General features: G+C 41.6%; 1 long non-coding RNA gene across 1 annotated transcript; it reads left to right on the top strand.

Annotated features, from left to right (window-relative positions):
* Nucleotides 1-36: 36 nt before the first annotated feature.
* On the top strand, nt 37-12,368 carry LOC116558682. Its single transcript, XR_004272126.1, has 3 exons — nt 37-394; nt 1,992-1,993; nt 12,303-12,368. It is a non-coding gene; the product is annotated as an uncharacterized LOC116558682 (long non-coding RNA).
* Nucleotides 12,369-19,470: the final 7,102 nt, after the last annotated feature.

Genomic DNA, 19,470 nt, shown 5'->3' with positions numbered 1-19,470 from the left:
CTCCAGCCTGGGCAACAGAGCAAGAACTCCGTCTAAATAAATAAATAAAAGTACTTGCTTTAATGTTACCTTATTAAGCAAAAACTGTCCATTTTAAATATTATTTTGCTAGTTCCATAGTCTTTTTCTAGAACTATATTTAAAATTCTTAAACAAGTACTCTAAGCAAAATCAACTCACTAAAATAATGTGTTTGGCTTTAACTGCTTTCAATAAGGTTAGTTCTGTTTTTCCTCTTTTCGTCTTATTGTCTAACTGAAACTTTGTACCCTTTAGCCAACATCTCTCCATTACCTTAGCCCCTCTCTCCACAAGCCCCTGGTAACACTATTCTCTCTTCTTTGCTTCTCTGAGTTTGACTTTTTTATATTCCACACATAAGTGAGATCATGTAGTATTTGTCTTTCTGTGCCTGGCTTATTCATTTAGCATAATGCCCTCCAAGTTAAAACATATTGTTGCAAATGATAGAATGTATATCCTTTTAAATGGTCAACTCTAATAATTGTTCTAGTAATTTACTTGATTTTTTGTGTTTCCAGGTACATTCCTTCATTTTTTCTTAACCGTGTGTGTGTGTGTGTGTGTTTAGAAAGGGTCTCACCGTGTGTGTGTGTGTGTGTGTGTGTGTGTGTGTTTAGAAAGGGTCTCACCGTGTGTGTGTGTGTGTGTGTGTGTGTGTGTGTGTGTGTGTGTGTGTGTGTTTAGAAAGGGTCTCACTGTTGTCCAGGCTGGGGTGCAATGGCGTGGTCATAACTCACTGCAACCTTCACCTCCCAGGCTCAAGCGATACTTCCACTTCAGCCTCCTGAGTAGCTAAGACTACAGACACACACCACCACACCTGGCTAATTTTTGTATTTTTTGTAGAGACGGGGTTTTGCCATGTTGCGCAGGCTGCTCTCAAACTACTAGGCTCAAGTGATTGCTCGCCTTCATCTCCCAAAGTGCTGGGATTACAGGTGTGAGCCACTGTGTCCAGCCCCCATCAATATATGCTAACACTCGGCAGTTAGTTCATTGGGCTTCTATGTATTACCACTGTTATTAATCTAATAATTTAAATATTTAACTGAATGCTGTTCTTGCTTTGAATATATTAGCACACTACAAAGGTAAAAAAATACAACCAACTCGTTGTGGGTCAAAAGAATCAATGATTTTGCATTTTATTAAGCATGTGGTACCATATATGCCAGGCATACACACACAAATGTAAATAAGGTCGAAGGAGGCCGGGCTCGGTGGCTCAAGCCTAGAATCCCAGCACTTTGGGAGGCCGAGGTCAGGGCGGATCACTTGAGGTCAGGAATTCGAGAGCAGTGTGGCCAACATAGTGAAGTCTGGTCTCTACTAAAAATACAAAACATTAGCTGGGCATGGTGATGCATGCCTGTAGTTCCAGCTACTTGGGAGGCTGAGGCAGAGAATCGCTTAAATCCCAGAGGTGGAAATTGCAGTGAGCTGAGATCATACCACTGCTCTCCAGCCTGGGTGACAGAGTGAGACTCCATCTCAAATATATATATATATAAGGTTGAAAGAAATAAACGAATTGAAGCATTATTGCAAATATGAGACTTTTTTTTCTTGTCTTTTTAAAAAATAAGTAGACAGGGTCTCACTTTGTTGCCAACGCTGGTCTCAAGCTCCTGGCCTCAAGTGATCCTCCTGCCTCAGCCTCTGAAAGTGCTGGGATTAGCCAACATGCTTAGCCAAGAGAATTCTTTCAAACTTACCAATAATATCACTATTAAATAGCTTTTATTTTGAGTATACATCCTAATGACTTTTTAACTTTGCACATCTTATTCTGTGTATACTTAGTAAATTACTATCTGTACTCACTAGTTAGACTTTGAACTTAGCTGTGACCTTATCTACTACATACATGGGCATTTTCTGTTGTTATTAACCCCTGGGACTTAAGTTGCCTTAGAAATAGTAATCACGATTGCTATATGTATAAATGTTACCACTAATGTCTGTAGAAGTCTCTGCTAATTATTTGTGAACCCGGTGGAGTTCATTATGCTGGAAGTCACTATGTATTCCTTAAACCCTTCTGATTCTGCTCTATGGCCTCCTTTGTTGAGTATCTTGTTAAAAGAAATCAGAACCACTCTTTCCACATTCTTCAATCATCAAGTCATACCATGAACAGGGCTCCAAGAAGCAGAAAGTTTCTCTACGTAGCACTTCAAGAAAATTAGGGAGGAAAAAAAAAAAAGAGAAAAATACAATGTGTTGTCCCAGAAGGTAGTATGCAAGTTCCCAAATGACCTCTAGGCATTTTCGTTCAGGGTCCATCTTTTATCCTTTATCATGTCACTCTTCCATTTTCCTATTAAAGAATAATTTTTGTATCTTTCTATGTGACTGTGGTAAAAATAATATTCCCCTTCTCCAAAAGTCAATGGTCAGTTGAATATATAAAGGTTGTTGGTGATGAAACTTCAGGTCTTACATTTTCGTGGTTTTTAAAATATAGACAGAGTCTCACTCTTGCTGAGACTGGAGTGCAGTAGCATGATCATGACTCACTGCAACCTCAACTTCCTGGGCTTAAGTGATCCTCCTGCATCAGGGCCCTGAATAACTGGGACTACAGGCACACACCACCACACCCAGCTAATTTTTAAAATTTTTGTAGAGACAGAGCCTCACTGTTACACATGCTGATCTTAAACTCCTGAACTCAAGTGATTTCTCCCACCTCGGCCTCCCAACATGCTGGGATTACAGATGTGAGCCACCATGCCCAGCCTTGTTTTTTTTAATGTGAGCAAAGGTAAGAGAAATCTGGTGGTGGTCTTAAGGTACACATGTGGTTTGTGCACTGTGAAGCTGTTGAAAGGAGTGGATGATGATGAAATGCATGCAGTTGAGCTAGGCTCAATGGAAAATCATGTTGAGGAACAGATGGAGTTTTGAAGTGCTAAGAGCATGATTTAATAAAACTGGGGTCGGTCATAAAATTGCTAGAATGTAGGCTGATTTCTTCCAGAATTTAAAGGCTCTTGCCAAAAGAGCAAGAACAGAAAGAGATCAGCTTGAATACCAGAGCTGCACCTTTGGATAAGCTCTGGGGAAAGGATAGGTTTTCAGGAAAAAACAAAAAAGGATCTGGGATCATTTACTCTCTCATTTAACAATTATTTATTAGCATATACATATATATTAGCATATACATATATATGTATATGCTAATGTATATGTATATATGTGTGTGTATATATACATATATATGTGTGTATATATATGTATATGTATATATACATATATATGTATGTGCTAATAAATGTTAAAATGTATATATGTATATACATTTTTTTTTTGAGATGGAGTCCAGCTCTGTTGCCCAGGCTGGAGTGCAATGGTGCAATCTCGGCTCACTGCAACCTCCACCTCCAAGGTTCAAGAGATTCTTCTGCCTCAGCCTCCCGAATAACTGGGATTATAGGCCCATGCCACCATGCCCGGCAAATTTTTTTTGTATTTTTAGCAGAGATAAGGTTTTGCCATGTTAGCCAGGCTAGTCTCGAACTCCTGACTGCAAGTGATCCGCCTGCCTCAGCCTTCCAAAGTGCTGGGATTATAGGCATGAGCCACCATGCCTACTCTATTAGTGTATCTACTGGATATCAAGATGACTAAGAAATAGCACTTGCCCTGAAGGAGTTTTTCTATTTGAGGAAAAAGACGTGTATAAATAACCGCAAACAGAATAAAACAAGTGTTATATAGATCTACATACAGTGACATGCCATGGGAATGCTGAAAACTGAGCACAGTTTCAACTAGTGGATTGGCACAGGGAACATGAGAAATAAGCATATTTTCAATATGACAAGAATGAATGGGCGTTTCTGGATATAGGAACAAGAGAAAAGTCATGGGTATATGGAAGGGCATGGACTCTTGAGGGAAGAGCAAGTAGTCTAATGTAGATACTATATAGGAATCTGGGGGCAAAAGGACAGATTGGTGGAGACAGGCTGGAAATATGGTTATGGGATACATCATGATTGATCTATAAGCATTAGAAGTTTTGATTTATTCTTTAGGGATAAGAAACATTTATGACTTTTGAGAAGGAAAATTACACAAGGGAGAAGAAAATTGCACACTCAAAACTCAAAGGAGGTGGTAAAGGAAGGATTTTTATTTTTTTATTTTTGGAGAGATGAGATCTCACTATGTTGCCCAGGCAACTACAGCAATCCTCCTGCCTTTGCCTCAGAAACTTCCGGGATTATAGGCATGAGCCACTACACCCAGCCAGGATTATGTTTTTTATGGGGAGATGAGAATATTGGTAGGTGGGCAGAGGATAAATGAGAGAGACTATGGGTATGTGAGATTGAATATATAATAAAATAAATTGATAGGACAAGCCCTGCATTATTCCTCTACTCCATTTTATGAGGAAAATATATATATTAGAAGCACTCTAGTGTATATTTGCTGTTCTAGCTGTGGAAGCCATCTGAAAACTCATTTGAAAGTGCTTTAAAACAGGGGTCAACAAACCTTTTCTATAAAGGGCCAGAGTATGTTTAGCTCTGTGGGCCGCAGATGGTCTGTGCTGCGTATGCTGCTACTTCTCTACCTCCCTCCTCCTCCTCCCTTCCTCTTCCTTCTTTTTCTTCTGTCTCTTCTTCTTTTTATTTAAAAGTATGAATTCATTCTCAGTTCCTGGGCCACACAAAAACAGGTTGTAGGCCAGATTTGAACTCTAGGCCTTTGCTGACCCTGTATTTTAGAAGTTAGCTTTCCTGACAAAGCATCTGGGTCTCTCAGTGAAGTAAGAAATAGGTCTTTCTTGGGGAACAGAAAGCTGAAATAATTTCATGGATTTGAATATGACCCTTGACCCATTTTTGTCCATCATCACTCAGATTTGTGGCTGCAACTGCCAACCATTTGGTGCCATAGGACATGGCATGATTTTTCAACAATAGTTCCTCAGCTTTTCTTTCTGTTTTTTCCTTCTTTCAATTGTGGTGGTTTAAAAACATGTCTGCAAAATCTTGAACACTTTTTTCTGGTAAAAATATAGGGTCTGTGTTCCCTTTTCTTGAACTTAACTGGCCTTTGTGCTGCCTCAACAAATAGGATATGACGGAAATGACACTATGCGACTTTTGAGACAGAGTCATAAAAGGTGATACAACTTCCCCATCCCATCCCCCTACATTTTAGAGCTCTGCTCTGAGTTGCCGTGTAAGAATAGCTACCCTGAAGGTACCTTGCTGAAAAGACCACAGGGAAATCACATAGAGTTAGAAAGAGGTGCCTGAGGAAGCCCAGCTGTTTCTAGTCCCAGCTATTTAACTCTTCCCAGACCAGGTGCCATATATGAGTGAGCAAGCCTTCAGATGATTCCAGCGCTAGCCACCATCTAGGTGGAAGCTCATGAGACACCTTCAACAAGAACCATCTAGATGAGCTTAGTCAAGCCCCAGAATCATGAAAGATAATAATAAAATTGTTTTAAGTCAATGGTTTGGGTGATTTGTTACGTACCAATGGATTACCCAACTGATTTTAGGATCTGGAAATGAAGTATTACAATAACAAAACCTAAAACATATGACAGTGACTTTGGAACTTAACTGCAGGCATAAGTTGGAAAGACCTTCAAGCGATTAGTAGCAGAAGCCTGATGGTCTTTGACGTTATCAGTAATTGCTTAAAGGAAAGTGAGGGAAAAGTTAGTGAAAGCTGGAGGAAAACTTCTTGTTAGCAAAACTGTTACCTGTAATAATGTGGAGAATAGAAAATATTCTCCGTGAGCTGATGGATCAGCCTGAAGAGTTTATAGGCTAAAGGTTGAAAATTTCAACTGGTTTCTTTTAGTTGTGTATTATAAAATACAGATAAAGAGAGATGAAGTGTAGAAGAAATTTCTTAGTTTTGAGGCAAAATTTGGAGGAAATACAAAGAAGCTAGGACTTGCTGGTTTAGAAAATAAAACTTTTTTCTGATTATTCGTTTCTTGTAGCAGAATATTTCCAAGGAAGTAAAGGTCCTCCGGACAAAAGTTAAATCCATGGCCCTGTCACAAAAACTTATCAAGGTAAAAAGGAAGCTAAGGATTTGACTATAAAATTATTTATTAAGACCTCAGAAAGATTTAAAATGATGCCTTCTGAATTCTTGCAAAAAGACAAAAGTCTTAAGCTTAAAGAGCTTCTCTGTTAAACAATAGGGATTCTAAGAAACTTAAGGGCATTGATCTACAGCAGCTTTAAAGGGAGCCCCAGGTAGATGATATCGGTGGATGTGGCTTTTCTAATAGAAGTAAATGTCAGTAAGATTCCTATAGGAAACTCATAAAGCTTTTAGGAAAATTGCACTTACAGAAATACCACAAGCTTAGACTATGAGGAACAAAGATGGTTTCAAAGTGAAAACAGGCCTTTGGACCCTGGAACTTTTACAGACAGGAAGCAGGCTTATCAAACTAAACTTGAAATTTTGGCTCTGTTTTATGGAATAGGAACTCTGAGGGTAGAATTCAGAGCCCAGAAGATTAGAGCCAAGAGCTGAGAAGAATCATTCCAGACAGAATTGAACCTTGACTAAAGAATTGGAAAAAAAAAAAGAAAAAAAGGAAAAAAAAAAGGCCGGGGATGGTGGCTCATGCCCGTAATCCAAGCACTTTGGAGGCCAACGCAGGTGGATCACCTGAGGTCGGGAGTTCAAGACCAGCCTGACCAACATGGTGAAACCCCGTCTTTAAAAAAAAAAAAAAAAAAGAATTGGCAACATGGTCTTAGTGGACTTACTGCAGAGGTCGCCACATGCCTCTTTTTTCTCTCTTTGTGAATGGGATTATTTATAATTGTTATCCTTTACCTACTCCACCATGTATACTTACTGCGAGGGAGAGATAATTCATCTCACTAGCTGACATATTTTCAGACTTCAAGGAATGCCACTTGAGCTGTACTCACAGGACCACACACAAGGATCTTTATCCACATGTGACCTGATTTCACTGATAAAATCCTGGACCTTGAGCCTGAGCCTGGTGTTTTAACAAATGAAAATTTTAGAAGGTCTTGGGAAGGGTGAGTATATTTTGCATGTGGGAAGGATGTAAATAATATGTGGCCTGAGAGCAGATTAGGGTGGTTTGAAAATGTGTCCACCAATTCTTTGATACTCCTCTGAACCAGAGGTAGAATCTGTGTCTCTTCCTTTGGAACCTGGGTGGACCTTTGTGATTAAATACAGCAGAGAGATGCTGTGTGAACTCTGAGGCTGTGTAATAAGGGGTGACATAGCTGCCACCTAGTTCTTTCTCAAACCATGTGCCTTTGGAGCTCTGAGCTGCCATGGAAGAAAACCACCTACCCTGAAGCCACAACACTGGAAAGACCATGTAGAAGAACCACAAAGAGATAGAAGAGGACCAAATGTGTGGGCCTTCCCAGCCCAGGCTCCAAATATGCAAGAAGTAAGCCTTCATTTCTTATTGGTTTTAATTTTTTTAAAAAATAAATTGAGACAGGGTGTCCCCCAGGCTGGTCTTGAACTCCTAAGCTCAAGCAGTCCTCCCACCTTGGCCTCCCAAAGTGCTGGAATTACACGCATGAGCCACCATGCCCGGCTGCAAGTAGAGGCCTCCATCACCAGCCACCACCTGATGACAACCCCATGAATGACCCTCAGCAAGAGCTACCTACTGAGTCCAGCCAAATTCCAGGCCCATGAGAGAGAAATAAAATTGTTGTTTAGAGTCACTAAATATGGAATAATTTATATCAACAGATAACTGGAATCACAGGTGTCACTGTTAAAGGTAAAACTTTGAATACATTTGTTTTTGCCTTCTGCCACATTCCACAATTGACTTTTGTTCATGAACCCATTGACAAGTTTGCCTTATTGCTTTTCCTTCTTCCTTTTTTATTTTTGTAACTTAAAATCACGTAATAAAACAACACAAAAATGTATTTGAATGTAGGTTGAATGACTGTAAATAAGCACAAAAGTTCTCCTTCCTAAGAATCTCTTGTCTGTATATGCCAAGTGTCTAACACAAGGCCTGCCTGGCACATAATTTTTTTTTTTTTTTTTTTTTGTAAATGTTAGTCGTTTTTATCATTCTTTCTCCCTTTCAGTGGTGTTATCTTTACCCATGGAATCCAGCACCTTCATGCTGACTTCTAGTTCCCCAAAGTCCCTAACCTCTACAGTCCTCTCCAACCCCCACCCCAGGCCTCTCTATATGTTCCAGACATTTTCTGGCTTTTTACCATTATCCAAACATGATCCAAACTCTGAACTTATCTACTTAATTTTTTTTTTTTTTTTTTTTTTTTTGAGACAGTGTTTTGCTCTTGTTTTCCAGGCTGGAGTGCAATGGCATGATCTTGGCTCATTCCAACCTCCACCTCCCAGGTTCAAGTAATTCTCCTGCCTCAGCCTCCCGAGTAGCTGGGATGACAGACATGTGTCACCACATTTGGCTAATTTTGTATTCTTAGTAGAGATGAGGTTTCCCCATGTTGGTCAGGAGGCTAATCTAGAATTCCCAATCTCAAGTGATCCACTTGCCTTGGCCTCCCAAAGTGGTGGGATTACAGGCGTGAGCCACTGGCTAAGCCTTATCTACTTCTTTAAAAAAACACATAGGGACTAGATAGCTAATATAAATAATGCCAGTGTTAACACAAAAATTTGACTTGGATGACCATAGCACCCTTCAATGTTTACCCCATGGAATAAGAAAATTTCAAGCACTTTTCTAGGCCACCTGAGTCTATTTTGGGTAAGGATCCTTAAGTTGATACTCAAGTAATGACATTCATGCAATGTAGAAGACTATGCAAAAATCTGTCCTGGCTTCTCTCCATGCTATGGGCCATCTGTGAAGCCTTGGAGGATGGGTCAAATGTATGCATTGTCTCCTCTTCGCTACCATTTTTGTACAGATTGCTAATCTAATTAAAATTAATGTCAATAGCAATATGGAAGGGGAAAGCCTAAAAAAAAGAGGGTTTTTGAAGAATGGGGGACCAGAAGAGGACAATTTTACCTGAATTGTTTTCCTTTAGAAAATAAATTTGTTCGTGCAATTCTGTGAGTCAATTAACACATGTATATAAATACACATTATTTAACCATTATTATTATCACTATGTGACCCTTCAGTGTACTGGCTACCATGGGTGTAAGATAAATTACAGAAACTCCTTATTCTGAAGGACTAGTTCCAACAACAATTTGGCATTGTGCAGTGTGTGGGGCCTGGGAAAATCCTCTGATTTGCCATACCTTAGGGAAGGTTTTTGCATGATGTTAGGCCATGTCTCTTACTGCAATGATAAGCATTCTTAGATTTAAAAATAATACCAAGGTGTCAGGCAAACTGAATTCCATCAATAATAACATCTTTTCATAAACTAAAAGTTGGCAAAGCCTTCATTAAAAAAAAAAAAAAGAATTTATTACTAAATGAATTTAATTCACAAAAGGAATTTTCCCTAATATTTAGGCTGCTGTTGGTTTTGGCTTTGTTTGTTTTTAATTAACATTTTTAGTTGTGTGGTTTGATCAAATATTGAATTTGAGTTCAAAGATACATTTTCTTTGAGGTTGCGGTCTAAAGAGACCAAGTAAATAACAGAAAATCATAGTTTCCAAGTTTTGCAGAACAATGCTCAGTAGTTCCATGACTTTTTCAGTGTTCTACAGAATTGAGCTACTCCCTCTTACACAAAAAAGTGCTCCAATTTTCATCTGTTTTTTCTTCTTTGCTGAGTTTCTTCATCTCTTTCTTCTTTGCCTACTTTCTTAATTTCTTCCTATGTAAATATATACTTCCTAAGTATGTATATGAAAAAGCTATCTTTGAGAAGTGATATAACATCAGAAACAAGGGTAGACTCGAAATTAGAGTCCACTGACTCGTTATGGAACTTTAGATAAGTCACTAATCAGGAAATTTTGTGTGTTAATGGTGTTTAGTTGATTGAGAAGGGGTGGACAAAACATCGTGACTTCAGGGCCTCAGCAACAGAACTTCTAAATATTTCCATTGCCAGCACTTACCTTACAGGCACTAGATAATTCTGCAGTGAGTTATTCTGTACAAGAAGGGCAAGGGCTTCAGAGTCAGGTAACTGGGAAGTTATTTTCTCTTTCTGTTGTTTAGTAGCTGTGTGAACTCAGGTGAAGTTCATAATCCCATTTAGCCTTAGTTTCCTTGTTTGTAATGCCCATCATGAGAAGTTGTTCTAAGGATCACAGAAAATATACCTAAAGTACCCAGCAAAGTCTTGACACAAGGAAAGTGTTCCATAAATGGTAGCTATTTGAAGTAGTCTAAGATGTCTCTTTCAAATGTTTAATACACCCATATAATCCCAATCTTAATCTCTCACTCTTTTGTTGGCCCATCATTAGAGCACCAGATCCCCTTGATTGCCTTCCAGAGTAAGGATGCAAGACCACTGAGAAGTGTGCAGCGCTGGTAAGAGGAGATGGGGCCAGGTGGCATGGTGATATCATGCTGTTGCCCCTGCCAGACAGACTCTGTCTTTGCTGAAGTGTTTAGTAATGGTATTGTGGCAAATGCCTTTTTAGTCAAAGGCAATAAATCTTCCCTTGTTTAAATGACAGATGGCTAGAACTGTTACTTCTGTTTCTAGCAAACCCGGAAGGGGAAAAAGAAGTAACTGACATTCAGAGTTCTTGTTTTTAAAGAATATCAGGGGAAAAATGATAATAATGTAGTTTCAGCAAAGTTATACAGTGTTTGCCGTCAACAGAATAATGGGCCCCCTAATGATGTTCCCATCCTAATCCCCAGAACCTGTGAATATGTCAGGTTACAGGGCAAACGGGAATTTAGACTGAAGATGGATTTAAGTTTAATTAGCTGATCTTAAGATAGGGAACGTGGCCTAATTTATCCAGGTGAGCCCAATATAATCACAGTGGAAGAAAGAGACAGAAGAATCAGAGTGAGAGAAGCTGTGGCTACAGAGGACAGAGTGGTGAGATGTGAGGACTCTGCCTGCCATGCTGGCTTTGAAGATGAAGGAAGGGAGCTGTTAGCCAGGACACCTCTAGAAGCTGGAAAAGGTAAGCAAACAGATTTTTCCCTAGACTTCCAGAAAGCTCTGCTGACTGACGCCTTGATTTTAGCCTAGTCAGACCCATTTCAGATTTCTGACATCCAGGATGCGAAGATGATATATTTGTGTTGTTTTAACCTATTAAGTTCTAAAATTGGTGAACCATTTTCTTCTCTCCCTTTACAAACCAGGTGCTGTTTACAGTGAACAGTGCTTTATGACAAAGCAAAAGCAAAGCAGAGGAAAGCACCAGCAAAGGGCATCCCTTGCTGGCTAGCTGCTGATTACAGTGGCCTCTATTCACTTCTTATCGGTTTTTTTTGTTTTTTTGTTTGTTTGTTTGAGACAGTCTTGCTCTGCCGCCAGGCTGGAGTTCCGCGGCGCCATCTCGGCTCACTGCAACCTCCACCTCCCAGGTTCAAGTGATTCTTCTGTCTCAGCCTCCCAAGTAGCTGGGATTATAGGCACCCACCACCATGCCTGGCTAATTTTTGTATTTTTAGTAGAAACAGGGTTTCACCATGTTGGCCAGGCTGGTCTCAAACTCCTGGCCTCAGGTGATCTGCCCTCCTTGGCTTCTGAAAGTGCTGGGATTACAGTCATGAGCCACCACACCTGGCCTCAATTCCTGTCTTAATATGTATCACATGCCCTGCCCGAGATCACGAGGATTCTGTCTCTCATTCCCACAGTCTTGATGTTGCCTCTACTTCTCTTCCATTTTCTTTTTCCTTGATGTGATCCCCTTCTTTCTCATTCTTCTCTTCTTTCATTTCCCCAGTTGTTTTCTTTTTCTACTCATAGGAAATAGGTAGCAGTGGCCCAAGCTAGAAGAAAAAGGACGCTCCTACCAGCTCCCTCCCTTCTTCACAACACCTACACAGCTGCTGGGGAAGTCTTGAATGAAAGCTAGAAAAGAAGGAAAAGAGGCATTTGAGAACAGAACAGAAATAGTCACAGAAGGGTGACAGGCAGGAGATACCATCTCATTGACAGCTGCCTTTCTACAGAGAAGTTATTCCGTTGTACTCTACACCAGGGCTGGGCTTAAATATTGCTCCTATGTACTTGGTAGTATAGTAGAAGCACCTCCATTTCTCTAAATAGTTTTTTTTTTTTTTTTAATTGTGAAAAGATACACATACATTTAGAATTAGCCAGCTGGACTCAGGTTAGATGATCCCAATTTTCCTGGCAACCTCCAAGGCATCGTAATCAGGAGCCGTCGAACATATGCCTTCTTCTCTCCATCAGGCCGAATCGGGGTGTTGACCTGGGCCACATCAATGTCATAGAGCTTCTTCACAGCCTGTTTGACCTGGTACTTGTTGGCTTTAACATCCACAACGAACACAAGTGTGTTGTCTTCTATCTTCTTCACTCCGGACTCAGTGGTCCGCGGAAACTTGACGATAGCAGAGTGGTCAAGCTTGTTTCTCCGGGGGTGCTCTTCCGAGGATATTTTGGGTGTCTCCAGAGTCACAGTGTCTCAGTCTGCCGGAAAATGGGTGACCTGTGGATACTCTTTGTGTGTGTGTGTGTGTGTGTGTGTGTGTGTGGCTGTGGACACCTTTCAACATGGCCTTCTTGGTCATGAAAGCCTTTGCTTTGGCTTTAGGAAAGGCAGGAGGTTCCTTTTTTGCTTTCGGCGCCATCTTGTGAAAAGGGTCCCATTTCTCTCTCTCTCTTTTTTTTTTTGAGACAAATTCTCGTTCTATTGCCAAGATCCAATTTCTCTAGTTAACTGCATACTTAGAGTTCTTGGTAGAGTTTAGAACACAGTTAAGTATTCTGAGTGTACCTACCCCCATGACTGTCTGTAATCTGTACAAAATTTGATATGCCCTTTCAGATAGTTAGATATTTATTGAGACTCTGCTGTATAGTTGGCAGTGCTCCAGGTATAGGCAGTGGTGGTGGCAGCAAGCAATAGGACCAGTGGAGCCTGCTTTCTAATAGAGAGTCATCTCTCTAGGCACAGCATAGAAGCAACTTACTGGAGGTGTCGTCTGAAAGATTTGAGCTCACATCTTTTTTACACAAGATCAGCAAAGCCAGAATTCCTCCCCTTGCTTGTGTTAGCCTGTGACTGTGTGCCTCTCGAGTGTATAACAGCTTCTTCCTTGGGAGTCAGGTAGCTGCTACTGAAACATGAGACAAGAACACACCCTTCTTTCCATTTCCTCTGCGGCTTTGGATGTGATCTCTCCAGGTATGCAAAATAAGATCTTGATACCATTTTGACCTGTGTTGTCATTTTACAAATTTTATCAGAAGACTTCATATCAGATGGAAGCAAATCTTTAGAAGGGATGTTACAACAACTTGAACTAGGCATACTCCCTATCAGAGCTATGTTTTCATTCATTAGAGATGGAGTAGGAGTCTTAAAATGTGTAATTCTAATTGCCTGTTTCTACAGCCCTCTAACTGGTCTCCATGGCTTCTCTTTTCCTCCTCCTGTCTTGCCTGTGAACCTTGATTAGAGAACAACACAGCACTAACAGCCACCCCTCCCTCTGTCTACTGCCTCCTTATTTGTGTTAGAGGCTCTTATAACACCCTGCATTCCCCACTTTGTCAATAGTCATCACACCGAATTCTGATTGCCGATTTAGAATCTGCATCTACCACTGAATTCTGATCCATAGTGGCTGGCCCATGCCTGTCTTGTGGACATCTGCCTGTAAACCACTTAGCCCAGGTGCGAGGAAGCAAATAGTACACATAGGTTTGCAGAGTGATTGAAAGCTAATTTGCTATCTAAGAATGTGCAGTGTTTCCTCAGTGTTTGTTAGATCAGGCCCAGACTCTTAATTGCCGTTTTAAACTCCTCTCATTTTTCTTTTATTCCAGCTTTCGGATCTCTTCTTGGTTCTCATCTGGCTCTTGTATCTTCATGCTATGGGTTGATTCTTCCACCTGCCTATCTGTGGTAGCTTCTCTCCCAGGATGGCTGCCATCAATTTCTTCTCTTCTGTATACATATGCCACTTCCCCATTGAGAGATGGAGTCATCTTCTTTCTCCCTGGAATCTGGTCTGGCCTGTGACTAATTTCAGTAATAGAATCTGGCATTTTAACTATTGAAACTACCACAAAAAAAAAAAAAATTAGAATATGGCAGAAGTCACAGTGCCAATTTTGGCCCTCTCTTTAAGAATACTGGCAGTTTCCACTTCCTGTCTCTGAGAGCTCTGAACTGTCATTGTTAAGGGCAGGCAGCTCTTTTGGAGAGAGAAGCTGTGTGGAGAAGGCTGAGGCCTTCTTGGGAGGCTCCCACTTCTTGGGAGGCTAAGTGGGGAGGATTGCTTGAGCCTGGGAGATTGAGGCTACAGAGAGCTGTAATCACACTACTGTACTCCAGCCTGGGTGGCAGGGTGGCCTGTTTCAAAACAAAAAAGAACAAGCAAAAACCCTGTAAAAGTGTAGTGATGAAAGTCACAATTAGGCTGCACTGAGGACTCACACCTGCAATCACAGCACATCAGGAGGCAAAGGTGGGAAGATTGAGCCCACAATGAGTGAAGATATCCTCTTGGACAACTAGCCCAGCCAGGCTTTGAGCTGACTGCAGTCTCAGCTGTAGATTGTCACTACATGAGCGATATCAATCAAGACCCATGCACAGTCATCCCACAGAACCATGACATGACAATAGTTGTGTCAGCTACCAAGTTTTTGGGTGGTTTGTTGTACGGCAATAGATATCCTCCATAGCATTCATGCAAGTCCCAAACCTACAATTTCTGTGAAGCCTTACCTTGCTAGTCTAGTTGACACTGATCTCCGCCTTCTCTGACTCCCACAGAACGTGTTGATGCCACACATTTTGCTATCCAGCTGTATGTGTTATTACTTTCCCTTTCTTGAATGCTAATCTGAACTCCATGACCAAATTATATAGTCTTTGAAGATACCAATAGTAGAAATATGTCTTTTGTAATCCCTTCAACATGTCCTAGTACTGAACAAAAACGTAATTAATGAGCTGTTGAATTAGATTAAAAGTAAAAATATTCTTGGCCATTTTCGCGCTCTGCCAACTATTTTGACTTTTCTTCACAGTGTTTCTTTCAAATCATGTTGATAAAAAGCATGTGTGGCAGCAGGCAGCCCTTGGGATCCTTCCCCCTGCAGACAGTCTGTGGCAGGTTCTCAAAACGCGGTCCAGGAGCAGCAGCACCTAGGAACCTGTTAGAATTGCAAATCCTTGGGCCTACCCCACACCTACTGAATGAGAAGTCCTGGGGGTGGAGCCCAGCATTCTGTGTTTTACCAAGCTTTCCAGATAATTCTGATGCATATTAAAGGATGAGAATCATTCTAGTAGTGGAAAGAGTCCTGGTTTAAAGTTAGAAGGTCTAGGAGTTTTTAGGCTTACCACTTGTTGGTCCTGAGATTTATGTATCAATGAGAAAGTTACTTTGCTCCCCTGAGTCTCTCCTTCCTCATCTGTATTATGACAGTCCTAACCCTGAGATGGGAGAGTGTCTTAGACCATTCTGTGTTGCTGGGTTAACTTGTAAAGAAAAGAGGTTTGACTCATGGTTCTGCAAACTATACAAGAAGGATACTGCTGGCATCTGCTTCTGTAAAAGCATCAGGAAGCATACAATTACAGCATAAGGCAAGGGAGGAGCAGGTGTGTTACATGGCAAGAGAGGAAGCAAAAGAACAGACAGGCTCTTAAACAACCCGCTCTCACATGAACTAATACAGTGAGAACTGGCTTATTACTGTGGGGAAGGCACCAAGGCATTCATGAGGGATCCACTCTCATGACCAAAACACCTCCCACCACCTCCAACATTGGGGGTCACATTTCAACATGTGATTTGGAGGCAACAAACATCCCAACTATGTCAGAGAGTCAAGTGGAATCATATTTATGACTCATCCTTAAAAACTGTAAAAGGACCAAGAGTGGTAGCTCAAGCCTATAATCCCAGCACTTTAAGAGGCTGATGCGGGAGGATTGCTTGAGCCCAGGAGTTAGAGACCAGCTTGGATAACATAGGGTGAATCTGTCCCTACAAAAAATTAAAACATTAGCCAGGTGTGGTGGCACACGACTACAACTTCTTGGGAGGCTGAGTGGGGAGGATTGCTTGAGCCTGGGAGATTGAGGCTACAGAGAGCTGTAATCACACCACTGTACTCCAGCCTGGGTGGCAGGGTGGCCTGTTTCAAAACAAAAAAGAACAAGCAAAAACCCTGTAAAAGTGTAGTGATGAAAGTCACAATTAGGCTGGACTGAGGACTCACACCTGCAATCACAGCACTTCAGGAGGCAAAGGTGGGAAGGTTGATTGAGCCCACAAGTTTGAGACTAGCCTGGGCAACACGACGAAACCCCATCTCTGCAAAAAAAATTAGTTAACTGTGGTGGTGCCCATCTCTAGTCCTGGTACCTGGAAGACAGGCGGGAAGACTGCCTGAGCCCAGGATGTCAAGACTACAGTGAGCTGTGACTATGCCACTGCATTTCAGCTTGGTTGACAGAGTAAGACCCTGTCTCAAAAAAAAGAAAAAAATGTCACAAGTAGTGATGGGTGTTTCTTCATTCACAAGGTAGAATGGGATTGAACACAGAGAAGAATGCTTTCTTTTCTTTTTTTTTTTTTGAGACGGGGTTTCACTCATGTTACCCAGGCTGGAGTGCAATGGCGCGATCTCGGCTCACCGCAACCTCCGCCTCCTGGGTTCAGGCAATTCTCCTGCCTCAGCCTCCTGAGTAGCTGGGATTACAGGCATGCGCCACCATGCCCAGCTAATTTTTTGTATTTTTAGCAGAGACGGGGTTTCACCATGTTGACCAGGATGGTCTCGATCTCTTGACCTCGTGATCCACCCGCCTTGGCCTCCCACAGTGCTGGGATTACAGGCTTGAGCCACCGCGCCCGGCCTAGAATGCTTTCATTTTAACCTACTTTGCTCCCTTTTCCTTCCTGCCTTGGACTCAGTATAATTCTATCTGGTTTGGCAGGACTTTGATTTCACAAGTTCATCAGCAGTGGCTTGTGTAATATTCCCAAGTCAGGTGCCAGGTTATCAGTGTAGACTTCTCTCCCTTAGCAATGGCTGGCTTCAATGTAATTTTAAGACCCAGGTAATTTCACAGTGACACAGCTGAAAAACTTCCTGTCAACTATTAAAACTCATATGTTTAATAACTTCACTAATAAAGGTAAAACTTAACCAGGGGAATGTAAGCCAACAAACCAAGTTTAAATTGAATTTAAGTATTTATTCAAGATCAAACCGTATTCATTTGATATGTCAACTAGTGAAGATGAATTCACTGCATGGAAAGTATTGTCCCGAAATTGCAAATCTGGTGGAATAAAGAGGAACTAAAGATGAAGCAAACTGTAAATGTATTAAGTGTGTGTCAAGTGGACAGAGCAATGAATATGCTATGAGATCCCAGGCAGTTCTGCATGGCTGAGCAGAGGTTGACTACACGGGTAAAAAAAAAAAGTCTTTGGAGAATTCAGGGTAATGTTTTTAGTTGTGGTTTACCAAGCCTTAAGACAGCACGAAGGGAAAGAGTGAGCCTGGCACCCAAACAGAAGCAAGCCTTGCTCTCTAGGGTGAGGTAACCTAGGAGTTCCAGTCACAGATATGAAGCTATTGCTCAATTTACAGTGTTTTCTCACTTCACAGATCATGAGCATGGAATTAGGGTCAGACATCTGTCCTGGGCCAGGGGCAGGAAGAAGTACTCTTAGGGTCAAGCAATCCTCCCACCTCAGCCTTCCACATAGGCAGGACTACAGGCACACACCACCAGGCCTGGCGAGGCCTTATTGTTTCATCTCCTAACTCCAACACTGATTAGTGGTGTGAAAATGAGCAAGTCATTTCCCCTGTCTGAGTTTCATTATAACTCATATTGTAAAGTGCGAGGGTTGAAGTTTTTCCACCCCTGAGATAAAAAGGTTGAGTCTGGATGCAGGATAAAAAAGATTACAGTTTAAGGAAAGAGCCAGCTGCCTTCAGTAATGAGAGGCAGTGGGGACTGCGAGAGGCTGTCCCTTTACACGAAGTATCCACTGGAGTGGACATTGCTGTAGTGTGTCTAAAACTCTGCACTCTGTATGTAGTTTGCAAATCAGTGATTCCCTCACATCACAGTAAATTGATGAGTGAATTTTCTGAGTAACTAATTGCACAGTGGACACTAGCAAAGTAAAGAACATAGCTTAAAAAAAAAAAGAAACTAGCTGTCTTGTTTTGTTGTTAGTGAGCCCAAGTCTCGCTGTCGCCCAGGCTGGAGTGTAGTGGCATGATCCCGGCTCACTGCCACCTTTGCTTCCCGGTCTCAAGGGATTCTCCGGCCTCAGCCTCCTGTGCGCCACCATGCCTGGCTAATTTGTTGTATTTTTAGTAGACGCGGGGTTTCACCGCGTTGTCCAGGCTGGTGTCGAACTCCTAAACTCAGGCGATCTGCCGGCCTCGGTCTCCCAAAGTGCTGGGATTAAGGCATGAGTCACCACGCCCAGCCTGAAAGGTGTCTTACATACTTACTGCTTAGTTATCTTGCAATTTTCTGAGTGACAGGAATGCAAGCAGGCTGGTGCTGGATCTCTTTCAATGGGGCAGTCATCTCACTCACATGGTAGCTGGCAGGATTCAGTTTCTTGTAGGCACCTGGTCAATTCCTTGTCACCTGGGCCTCTCTGTTGAGCATCTCACAGCATATTAACTAGTTTTATCGGATCAAGCAAGCAGGAGGACCAGAGAATGCCAGCAAGAGAGAGTGGTGGCAAGATGGAAGTGAAGGTCTATTGGGTTCAAATCTTAGCAGTAATTGCCCATCACTATTTGTGTATTCTGTTCCTTCGAAGCAAGTCACTAGGTCCAGTCCATATGTAAAGGAAAGGGATTTATACAAAGGAGTGGATACAGGAAGACAGAATCACAGGGCGCCACATGGGAAGCTGCCTCCTAAAAACGCTTCTTATCCTGGGGTTCGTTTTCATCTAGACAAGGCCCCCAGATTCTGAGGTCATGAGGTTAGTTACGTGCAAGAAAATGTTGAACCTCCTTGGTTTCTGTGGGCTATGCTTGAGGGTTCTATTTTCTCAAATATATATTCTTATTTATTAAACATGCATCTACTTGTACCAGATAATGGGCTAGGAGCAGGTGCTACTAAGATGGCTGTAGGTTTGCCTCTGCCTGCCCTTGTGGGTTGGAGGGGGGTGGTGGATGTAATATTTACCTACACAGAAATGAGACATACCCCTTACTATCTCTGCAAAACGTGCCCACTGAAGGAGATAGTCTTAATTTTTCAGTTTTGCCTTTTCATATGTGGATCAAATGCCATTATCAAGAGCTTAACATTAGGAATCCTATAATTAGA

This window comes from Sapajus apella, unplaced genomic scaffold (assembly GCF_009761245.1).
Source record: "Sapajus apella isolate SASKATOON/1434 unplaced genomic scaffold, GSC_monkey_1.0 scaffold2, whole genome shotgun sequence".
NCBI classification, from domain to species: domain Eukaryota; kingdom Metazoa; phylum Chordata; class Mammalia; order Primates; family Cebidae; genus Sapajus; species Sapajus apella.
Note: the sequence above shows the minus strand (reverse complement) of the source record. Positions and strands in the feature narration are given on the sequence as shown.